Source organism: Papaver somniferum, unplaced genomic scaffold (genome assembly GCF_003573695.1).
Source record: "Papaver somniferum cultivar HN1 unplaced genomic scaffold, ASM357369v1 unplaced-scaffold_22, whole genome shotgun sequence".
Lineage (NCBI taxonomy): Eukaryota > Viridiplantae > Streptophyta > Magnoliopsida > Ranunculales > Papaveraceae > Papaver > Papaver somniferum.
In genome coordinates, this window is record NW_020632152.1 from 971,695 (window position 1) to 983,494 (window position 11,800).

General features: G+C 35.1%; 1 long non-coding RNA gene across 3 annotated transcripts; it reads right to left on the reverse strand.

Annotated features, from left to right (window-relative positions):
* On the reverse strand, positions 1–3,125 carry LOC113340492. 3 transcript variants are annotated; one of them, XR_003355506.1, is made up of 3 exons: positions 2,815–3,125; positions 1,060–1,144; positions 1–325 (listed from the first exon to the last, which is right to left on the reverse strand). It is a non-coding gene; the product is annotated as an uncharacterized LOC113340492 (long non-coding RNA). The 3 variants fall into 3 exon arrangements; XR_003355504.1 differs by having other exon boundaries at positions 1,759–3,125; XR_003355505.1 differs by having other exon boundaries at positions 166–325; positions 1,778–3,125.
* Between the last annotated feature and the right edge of the window lie 8,675 nt (positions 3,126–11,800).

Genomic DNA, 11,800 nt, shown 5'->3' on the forward strand with positions numbered 1-11,800 from the left:
TACTACAAAGCTTTTACTGAGATCTGATACCAACTTGTGACGTCCCAACTCATAAACCTGCTTAGCTAATAGGATTACAATCTAATTGAAGCTTCAAAACTAGATTACCGATTTTAAGAATCCTAATTACTTGAAATGCTAAAAAACAAACCCAAACTCTCTAAATATTGTATAAATGAAAATCTCTCCGGTGATATAAATATATTAATGTGCTGGTTACAAATAAGAAAGAATACATGTAGTAAAAGATGTACAACAACACTAGATTCGATAAAGCTCTAAGCTACGAAACTGATATCTTCAAACGCTCCATTTCTTATGATTACTGAAAAATGAAGTGAGAACAAGTGAGCACATCATCCCAAAGGATGCCCAATGGAAACAAATAACTCTCAAGTAATCACTAACATGCTTCACAGTTCTACATGAATATAAATTGAAAGAAACAAGAAGAAACTATTCATTATTTATTTATGCATCATGAAGCAAGTGTCACTCTAACCTCGCCAAACTCATTGGAGAAGACGACGCGAGAGCAACCCTAATCAATAATAATAACATCGTCCACACAGAATGCCCATACAAACCATGATTCAGAATATTGCTATCAAGATCAGAAAGTTAGACAAACAAGTATAATATGCACACGAGTGATTTCCCCAAAATAAAGTAGTATATATAATAACGAAACAGGGAAGAAGCCGCCCTACTAGGTAATATTATAACGGGGAAGAAGTCGCCCTACTATATATTATTTATATACTATCGAAACGGGGAAGAAGCCTCCCTACTAATATATTGAAACAGGGAAGAAGTCGCCCTACTAAGTAATATTAAAACGGGGAAGAAGCCGTCATACTTAACTTAGCAAAGAGCCGTGGGAAATCACAGACACTCCTTGCGGGGAAATCATACAACGCATATTACACGCACATCAAGACACATACAAGCATTTACATAGATAGTAAAACACATAAACATGCCAAAAGTAATAAAGACTCATCATGCTCGTAATAAAAAGAAGGCTCAATGATTACAAGAAGGTTACAGAGTTCCCACCTGATTTGATGACAAGCCACGCCTACCTCGAGATCCTCAATCCACTAGTCCATCCTTTGAATCGATCGTTGTTTATAAAGACTAACTGTTAATCACACAATCACTCTAAGAATTAGCCACAAGGCTCATACAAGTTTCATAACAAGTCTATCTAATGGTTCTAAACCCATTGATGGTTTTACACCTTTTTATAATCTATCTTAAGCATATCTAAAGTTTACTAATCCAATTAGGTTGATTCTATAGTCCACTAGATATATTTTATGAATATCTACAACTTTGTATAAGGAACCAAAGGTCAATTCAGACCATAAAAGGTCCAAATATCAAACTAAGAATACATGGTACTAAGCCCAACTCCACTAAACTAGCCCATTACACAAGGTCTGGCCCAACTGGGTCAACTAACGGTCAAGGGAGTCAACTAACGGTAAACGTCAGCCAAAGGTCAAGTCCAAGTCAGCTCAGGTCAAAATAGGAAAACTCGGTGAGTTAACACCGATTCAACTTAGTCGGACAAACTGAGTCATCTAAGAACAAAGTCAGTCAGATAACTGCATGGGATGACTAACAGGTCTAAACATCTAATGCACGCAAACAAAATATGTCAAGAACAAAAAATGCATTTCTAACTGTACACAATTCTATAAGCTATGTCTAACTTCATTTCAACTAATATTTGAACAGTAATATCATTACCAAAAGCACCAGGCTTCACCTCAAAAGTTCATGTAACCCGCTATAGTAACTTAAACCTTCATCCTGCAGATTTAACATCCCCATACCCAAAACCTTGTATTGATTAACCCACACTTTACCTTCACAACAACATCATTACCAACCCAGCTTCACATTGCAGACCCACTAGATTCAGTTTACATAACCATTTCATCCTCAACTCCGCCACAATCTAACCTCGGCTCAGATACCTTTAGCTCCAGCCAAAACCTCCAACAATGATATCAATTTATCTTGCTCAACCTTCTTGGTATTATATGTGACTGCCTTACTTACTCAACTACGATTTCCATTGCATCAACACTGCACAATCTTTGCTCTACTGGTGTCTTTCACAAATTCATCACCAACCCGACTCTTCCCTGCACCTAACAAACTATGTGCAACTCCTACCAGTTCAACATCAACTACCCTGCCATGTCCTGCATCAGTAGCCAAACTGGTACCAACACCATCTCCAAATTCATGCGCTTTACTAAACCACCACCACCAACGGAAATTCCATCAGCACCCGATTTCAATACAACCACCAACTCTGTAGTTCAAGAACATCCTTCAATTCCTCATTCTTTAACAGATCTACAACCTCAGATAAGACTACCTCCACCAACACAAACACCTAACATCCATCTAGAACACTACCAAAAACTCAACTTCACCAACATCATCATTATCACAATTCAAACCAACTCAGCAACCATTTCAATATCAATACAATCCTTACTTCAACCTCTTCTTTGTCTGCAACTTGGATTTCATCAACTCATGTTCTCTGAATTCCTTTATTCTTCCCCCAATTCCAGAACTTCATTAAAATCCCTAATTTAACTTCTTTCCTAATGAGTCTAAAATCAGTGACTCTAAATTAACTCAGGAAATCCTAATTCTCTATGAAATCAAAAATGAACTCAAACAAACAATTCTACTTCTTACCTAATTAAAACCCATATTTAATAACCCAATTAATCAATCAAAAACACTCGATTTAATCTTCAATTCAAAAGAACCCTAAATTACCTGATTTGGGAAGAACATGAAACCCTAGCTTTAATTCATCATTGGAACAACTTCAGATTATCAATTCTATCACAACCCTTCTGTTCTTCGTCAATCAGCAACACTAAATCATCATCAGTTCTACACAACCTCAAAATCAGCTGAAGCCCTAACTTCTGTTTCTTCCAAAAACTCCATCGACAGCATCATCATCATCTCCTCACTCAGTTCATCAACCTAACAAGGTTTATAAGAATTAATCGGCAGAAGAGGCTCAATCTATGAGCTCGAAATTTACAGAGAGAAAGAACAGGGAAGAAGAAAGAAGAAGCGAAGAGAAGAAATGAGTTTCTCTCGACACGACTTTGGTGATGATAAGGCCAAAGGAAAATACTTTAGGCACCCAGAATATTGATACGGGCAGCCAAGCGGTTTAACTGAAAAATGATAGTTTTTCCCATCGTACAACTTAGATGCTTCCTTGTTCGTCCGGTATCCTAATGACACGCTCGAGTAGTCTAATTCGCGTAACTTTTCGAGATCTATCTAGTGATACTAGTTTCGTATCTGAATTATTGTCAGATTAATTTCTACTAATTAAAATCTATGTTAACTAATCGAGTCATTAGCGTTTAAATCGTCTCTTGACTGGTCTAATAACGTTGACGATCTTGAGGATCCTTACATTCTCCCCACCTTATATATTTTCGTCCTCGAAAATCGAATTGTCCTTCTGGTCTTCAAAACTCCCCACCTTATATGGTAATATTAACTCTCGACAAAATGCAAGTACTGCTCATACTTACAAACGCGCGAAAACTCAACTCATTTCGAATGAGTTCAAGGAAATAAGAAAATAAAACACAAATCTAGATTACTTTCTACAGCTAAGATCTAAAATTTGTGGCTCTAGGTTCAATATACTATTCTCTACTTCAAAAATCACTTAGTTTATTAGAAGATACTCTATAATAAAGTTTTTATATGAATCTGTAATGTACCACTCAAAATTAACAACCTCAGCTATACTAATTTAATCTCTAACAGATAAATAAGTTTAGATACTCAATAAGTGTCTACATGACTTTCAGAATCTATCAAATATACTAATCTATCTATTTATCTATTTTTAACATTGGGTCGACCACGTGTTCAAAATTTTAGACTAACTACTCTCTAATCTCTATTAGCTTTGCAAAACATAAGATAATTGGTTTACTCAACAATTTTTACTTTACAAGATGTACACGCAAACATAGAAAACAAAACAAATCAATCAACCAAATAAATCTTTTAGTTATTGATAGCTTTTAGTGATTAAGATTTATCTCACAACCCATCCCGGTTTTAAACTAATCTAATTCACCATCTGATACTAACTATCATCTATTGCTCCGCATGTAAGATCTAATAGTAAGCTCTGATACCAACTTGTGACGCCCCAACTCTTAAACCTGCTTAGCTAATAGGATTACAATCTAATTGAAGCTTCAAAACTAGATTACCGATTTTAAGAATCCTAATTACTTGAAATGCTAAAATACAAACCCAAACTCTCTAAATAATGTATAAATGAAAATCTCTCCAGTGATATAAATATATTAATGTGTTGGTTACAAATAAGAAAGAATACATGTAGTAAAAGATGTACAACAACACTCGATTCGATAAAGCTCTAAGCTACGAAACAGATATCTTCAAACGCTTCATTTCTTCTGATTACTGAAAACTGAAGTGGGAACCAGTGAGCACATCATCCCAAAAGGGTGCGCAATGGAAACAAATAACTCTCAAGTAATCACTAACATGCTTCACAGTTCTACATGAATATAAATTGAAAGAAACAAGAAGAAACTATTCATTTATTTATTTATGCATCATGAAGCAAGTGTCACTCTAACCTCGCCAAACTCATTGGAGAAGACGACGAGAGAGCAACCCTAATCAATAATAATAACATCGTCCACACAGAATGCCCATACAAACCATGATTCAGAATATTGCTATCAAGATCAGAAAGTTAGACAAACAAGTATAATTTGCACACGAGTGATTTCCCCAAAATAAAGTAGTATATATAATAACGAAACAGGGAAGAAGCCGCCCTACTAGGTAATATTATAACGGGGAAGAAGTCGCCCTACTATATATTATTTATATACTATCTAAACGGGGAAAAAGCCGCCCTACTAATATATTGAAACGGGGAAGAAGCCGCCCTACTAAGTAATATTAAAACGGGGAAGAAGCCGCCATACTTAACTTAGCAAAGAGCCGTGAGGAATCACAGACACTCCTTGCGGGGAAATCATACAACACATATTACACGCACATCAAGACACATCAAGACACATACAAGCATTTACATAGATAGTAAAACACACAAACATGCCAAAAGTAATAAAGACTCATCATGCTCGTAATAAAAAGAAGGCTCAATGATTACAAGAAGGTTACAGAGTTCCCACCTGATTTGATGACAAGCCACGCCTACCTCGAGATCCTCAATCCACTAGTCCATACTTTGAATCGATCGTTGTTAATAAAGACTAACGGTTAATCACATAATCACTCTACGAATTAGCCAAAAGGCTCATACCATGTTCATAACAAGTCTATCTAATGGTTCTAAATCCATCGATGGTTTTACACCTTTTTATTATCTATCTTAAGCATATCTAAAGTTTACTAATCCAGTTAGGTTGATTCTATAGTCCACTAGATATGTTTTATGAATATCTACAACTTTGTATAAGGAACCAAAGGTCAATTCGGACCATAGGAGGTCCAAATATATCAAACTAAGAATATATGGTACTAAGCCCAATTCCTCTAAACTAGCCCATTACACAAGGTCTGGCCCAACTGGGTCAACTAACGGTTACTGACGGTCAAACAAGTCAACAAACGGTAAACGCCAGCCAAGGATCAAGTCCAAGTCAAGGTCAGGTCAACACTCTGAGTCAAAAATGGAATCGGTCAACGTGGTCAGCTCAGGTCAAAGTACGAAAACTCGGTGAGTTACACCGATTCAACTTAATCGGACAAATTGAGTCATCTAAGAACAGAGTCAGTCAAATAACTGCATGGGATGACTAACAGGTCTAAACATCTAATACACGCAAACAAAATATGCCAAGAACAAAAAATGCATTTCTAATTGTACACAATTCTATAAGCTATGTCTAACTTATATCTTCATTTCAACTAATATTTCAACAATAATATCATTAGCTTTATTTCTTCTTGACAGATTCAAACATCTCCATTTCCAGTTCATTTCCTTTCACCTTGCAATTCCCAATACTGGCAACAAAAGCACCAGGCTTCGCTTCAAAAGTTCATGCAACCCGCCATAGTAACTTAAACCTTCATCCTGCAGATTTAACATACTCATACCCAAAACCTTGTATTGATCAACCCACTTTACCTTCACAGCAACATCATTACCAACCCAGCTTCACATTGCAGACCCACTAGTTCAGTTTACATAACCATTTCATCCTTAACTCCGCCATAATCTAACCTCAGCTCAGACACCTTTAGCTCCAGCCACAACCTCCAACAATGATATCAATTTATCTTGATCAACCTTCTTGGTATTATATGTGACTACCTTACTGACTCAACTACGATTTCCATTGCATTAACACTGCACAATCTTTGCTCTACTGGTGTCTTTCACAAATTCATCACCAACCCGACTCTTCCCTGCACCTAACAAACTATGTGCAACTCCTACCAGTTCAACATCAACTACCCTGCCATGTCCTGCATCAGTAGCCAAACTGGTATCAACACCATCTCCAAATTCATGCGCTTTACTAAACCACCACCACCAACGGAAATTCCATCACCATCCGATTTCAATACAACCACCAACTCTGTAGTTCAAGAACATCCTTCAATTCCTCATTCTTTAACAGATCTACAACCTCAGATAAGACTACCTCCATCAACACAAACACCTAACATTCATCTAGAACACTACCAAAAACTCAACTTCACCAACATCATCATTATCACAATTCAAACCAACTCAGCAACCATTTCAGTATCAATACAATCCTTACTTCAACCTCTTATTTTTCTGCAACTTGGATTTCATCAACTCCTATTCTCTGAATTCCTTTATTCTTCCCCCAATTCCAGAACTTCATTAAAATCCCTAATTTAACTTCTTTCCTAAAGAGTCTAAAATCAGTGACTCCAAATCAACTCAGGAAATCCTAATTCTCTATGAAATCAAAAATGAACTCAAACAAACAATTCTACTTCTTACCTAATGAAAACCCATCTTTAATAACCCAATTAATCAATCAAAAACACTCGATTTAATCTTCAATTCAAAAGAACCCTAAATTACCTAATTTGGGAAGAACATAAAACCCTAGCTTTAATTCATCGTTAGAACAGCTTCAGATCATCAATTCAATCACAACCCTTCGGTTCTTCGTCAATCAACAACACTAAATCATCATCTGTTCTACACAATCTCAAAATCAGCTGAAGCCCTAACTTCTGTTTCTTCCAAAAACTCCATCGACAGCATCATCATCATCTCCTCACTCAGTTCATCAAGATAACAAGGTTTATAAGAATTTCTCGGCAGAAGAGGCTCAATCTATGAGCTCAAAATTTACAGAGAAGAAGAGAGAAAGAACATGGAAGAAGAAAGAAGAAGCGAAGAGAAGAAATTCTCTCGACACGACTTTGGTGATGATAAGGCCAAAGGAAAATACTTTAGGCACCCAGAAGATTGATATTGGCAGCCAAGCTGTTTAACTGAAAAATGATAGTTTTTCCCATGAGGGATTTCCTGTTTAGTCCACTAAATCCGACCCGGGTTAGTGGCTAGTCCAGCGGGATTAAACGTTTATCCTTTAGTCCAAAAAGGTTTAAACATATGTAAAGTTACCAGGCTATCCTCACTCACGCTTTAACCGTTTCCTCTCACTACTTCCTTCTTTATTCTTCTCTAAAACTTCTTCGTTCTTTCTTCTCGATCAACAATAATGAAAACTGCAAAATCAAAACAGCAAAAATAAACTAAAATATGATTAGGTTTAGAGCAAAAATAATCAAAATGAAAAATCAAATTTTTAAACCAACCAAACAAACTGAAATGTTAAAAAGGAAATCATCAAACATACAAACAAAAAAATCAAACAAACTCATCAAACTGTACATATTGATCAATAATACATATTGAAAAAAGATTGAAGAAAACCCTATTTTACTAAAACCATGGAGAAATTTATATTTGGTGAATCCTGGTAAAAAAAAGATCGAAGAATACAAAGAATACACAAATACCACAGTAGAAGAAGAGAATACAAAGAAAGATAAAGAGTAGAAGATCCAATTGTACATATTGATCAACAATACATATTGATATGTACCGAAGGAAAATATGTATTGAAGGAAAAAGTATGATTCAACAGTACATATTGATCTAATAGTACATGTTGATATGTACTCATGGAAACCATGTACTGAGGGGAAAAGAGCACAAAAGAAAAAAAGAGTAGATGATCCAACACTACATATTGATATGTACTAAAGAAAAATACGTACCAAAAAAAAAAAGAGTGGATGATCCAACAATACATATCCAATAATACATATTGATATGTACTGAACAAAAACGTGTATCAATGGAAAAGTATATGATTCAATAGTACATATTGATACAACAATACATATTAATATTTACTCAAGGAAAATATGTACAGAAGAAAAAAAAAGTACAAAAGAAAAAAGAGTAGATGATCCAACAATACATGTTGATATGTACTGAAAGAAAATATGTATAAAAGGAAAATGTTGATGATTCAATATGTTCTGAATGAAAATATGTACAAAAAAAGAAAAACAATTGGGTTATTGTAGGATCGTACAAAATCTCCCAATCTTTTTTATACGAACCTAAAACCCAAAACAATTTGATCAAAGATAAAATTAACAAAAAATTGAAATCAAAACTAACCGGAGACGAAAGGAGTATTAATCTTCACTTTAATAAACTAAATCATATCGTTTTGAATGGACTACCTTCGTTTTCAATGTTGAATAACAGATCCAGATGAGGAAATAGATTAAAAAGTTAAGAATCCCAATATTGATTAAATCCATATCTCTTTTTTTTTTTCTTCGCTGATCTATTAATGGAATGATATCTTGTTCTTCTTTGTTGTTCTTCTTTGTTGTTCTTCTTCTTCAATTGAATTATATCTTCTTCTTCTTTGTTCTTCTTCTTCATGAATCTGCTCTCGGTCTTCTTCTTCTAAATCGATTCAGATCTGAAAAATAATATGCTTGACGTGTTTTTATGTTAGGTATTGATTGGACGGAGGGACAATTACGACATTTATGAAATACACATAAAACACCTTGCACGTATGCTGGACGAGAGAATAAAAAATCTGGTCCAAAAGCATGTTTTTGGACCAGCGAGTAATTGTTTTCTGATGATGGACTACACAGTAACCGGTTCTTCCTATAGTGGATTAACTAGTAATTCCTAGTTTTCCCATCGTACAACTTAGATGCTTCCTTGTTCGTCCGGTGTCCTAATGACACGCTCGAGTAGTCTAATTCGCGTAACTTTTCGAGATCTATCTAGTGATACTAGTTTCATATCTGAATTATTGTCAGATTAATTTCTACTAATTAAAATCTATGTTAACTAATCGAGTCATTATCGTTTAAATCGTCTCTTGACTGGTCTAATAACGTTGACGAGCTTGAGGATCCTTACAATATTTATGCCATGTACCAGATATAAAATCATAGTAATGATGATACTCAGGGTTACTATAATTATTTCGAATCCTTTTCTTAAGGAATGACTTTTTCAGACACTTAGAGTCTACATTTAACTCACTGGAAGTCTTGTTATCAACTTTTAATGAGTTGTTAGAGGAGCAAGTTCGTACATCATGTGCACATGATTTGATGGGTACATAACTTTTGTCAGAACAATTATTTTCCTCAATCGAATGGAGTTTTTCGAAGAGTTTAAAAACACTTTCAAACACTCTAGATAGATCTTTGTCAATTGATCCATTCTGAAAATATTTCTCAAAAAGATTAAGAGTAAATCTAGTGAGATTACATTCCTTTGAGCATTAACTACAATTTTTTAACCATCTTTTCTTAGAAGAACTTTTAGTTTTCCCTTTGGACTGTTTTTCACCGTCTAGAATTTTAGATGGAATATGATTATTATGAGTGACCATAGGTCTAGAAAATAATAATCTCTGAACAGTTTTTAAGGGACTCTGGTGTGCGTTAAAGATGCTCTGAGCAATTCTCCCAAAAAGATTTTCCATAGGGATAGACTTTTGAGGATCGAACAAACACAAACTTATAAGGTTTAAGGTGTTTGCCTTCATTGATACCAATTTAAAAAGCGGGGGTCTAACAACCTCACCCAATATTTCGATTAGCAATCTGTATGGACTAACTCCAATATGCTTTCTAGAGAATCAACTAGACAGTCAGACTCAATCTAGATAAAAGTATATTAAAGAGTTAATATCTCAATCTCTTGATTTGATCTTTACTCAAGCAAATGGAAATCTGCGAGTCTTTATCAAATACTAGAGAGATAAAATTGGATGGTACCAAAAACCAATATCCAAGTGTCAATTAATTTAAATCAACAACCAAAGGTTGGATATTATAATTGTTTGATCTTTAAGCACAACCTGTGATATTTCAATTATATAACAAAATATAACGCAGAATAGAAATAACACAGACACCAGAAATTTTGTTAACGAGGAAACCGCAAATGCAGAAAAACCCAGGGACCTAGTCCAGATTGAACACCACACTGTATTAAGCCGCTACAAACACTAGCCTACTACAAACTAACTTCGGTATGAACTGTAGTTGAACCCTAATCAATATCACACTGATTCAAGGTACAGTTGCGCTCCTTACGTCTCTGATCCCAGCAGGATACTACGTACCTGATTCCCTTAACTGATCTCACCCACAACCAAGAGTTGCTATGACCAAAAGTCGAAGACTTTAATAAACAAATCTGCATCACACAGAAAAGTCTATGATGATAGATAAATCTGTCTCCCACAGATAAACATAAGAGTTTTTTTCCGTCTTTTGATAAAATCAAGGTGAACATGAACCAATTGATAACCTGGACTTATATTCCCGAAGAACAACCTAGAATTATCAATCACCTCACAATAATATAAATCGTATGGTAGCGAAACTAGATATTGTGGAATCACAAACGATGAGACGAAGATGTTTGTGATTTCTTTTTATCTTTCCCTATCGGAGATATAATCTCAAGTCACTTATTCAATCGAACTCCTACGATAGAAAATGGCAAGATCAGATCGCTCAACTTCAAGAGAAGTAGTTTCGTCTGGCTTCACAATCCCAATGAAGTCTTTCAGTCGTTAACCTACAGGGTCTCGAGAAGAAACCTAAGGTTAAAGGAGGCTCGACTCTAGCAAAACAAACTAGTATCACACAAGAGGTTTGGGGATTAGTTTTTCCAGTTGCTAGATGTCTCATTTATATAGTTTTCAAATCATGGTTTGCAATCCAAGTTACCTTGGTAATAAAGCATTCAATATTCACCGTTAGATGAAAAACTTGATTTAACCAAGCTAATATCTTTCAACCGTTAGATCGAAACTTAGCTTGTCACACACAAATGAAATGTATTTCATTTAGGTTTGAGTAACCGTACCTAAACGTGTACACTTAGTGGGTTCACAAATAGTTAACCAATGGTTAGCCATATGAGCACTTTCATATTAACAATATTCATCTTCTTCACATAACTAGTTCAAATGACTCATAAGAACTAGTTGAAGAGTTGTTCAATTGCTTAGGTCTTTATGAATAAACACAATTGAAACAAAATCGGTTTGATTCACTTGAATCAATTCATGAACAATATAGCCACGGTTTGCAAAGATTGCATTCCTAATTGATTTATTGTTTAAGTTCATGATCTTCCGAT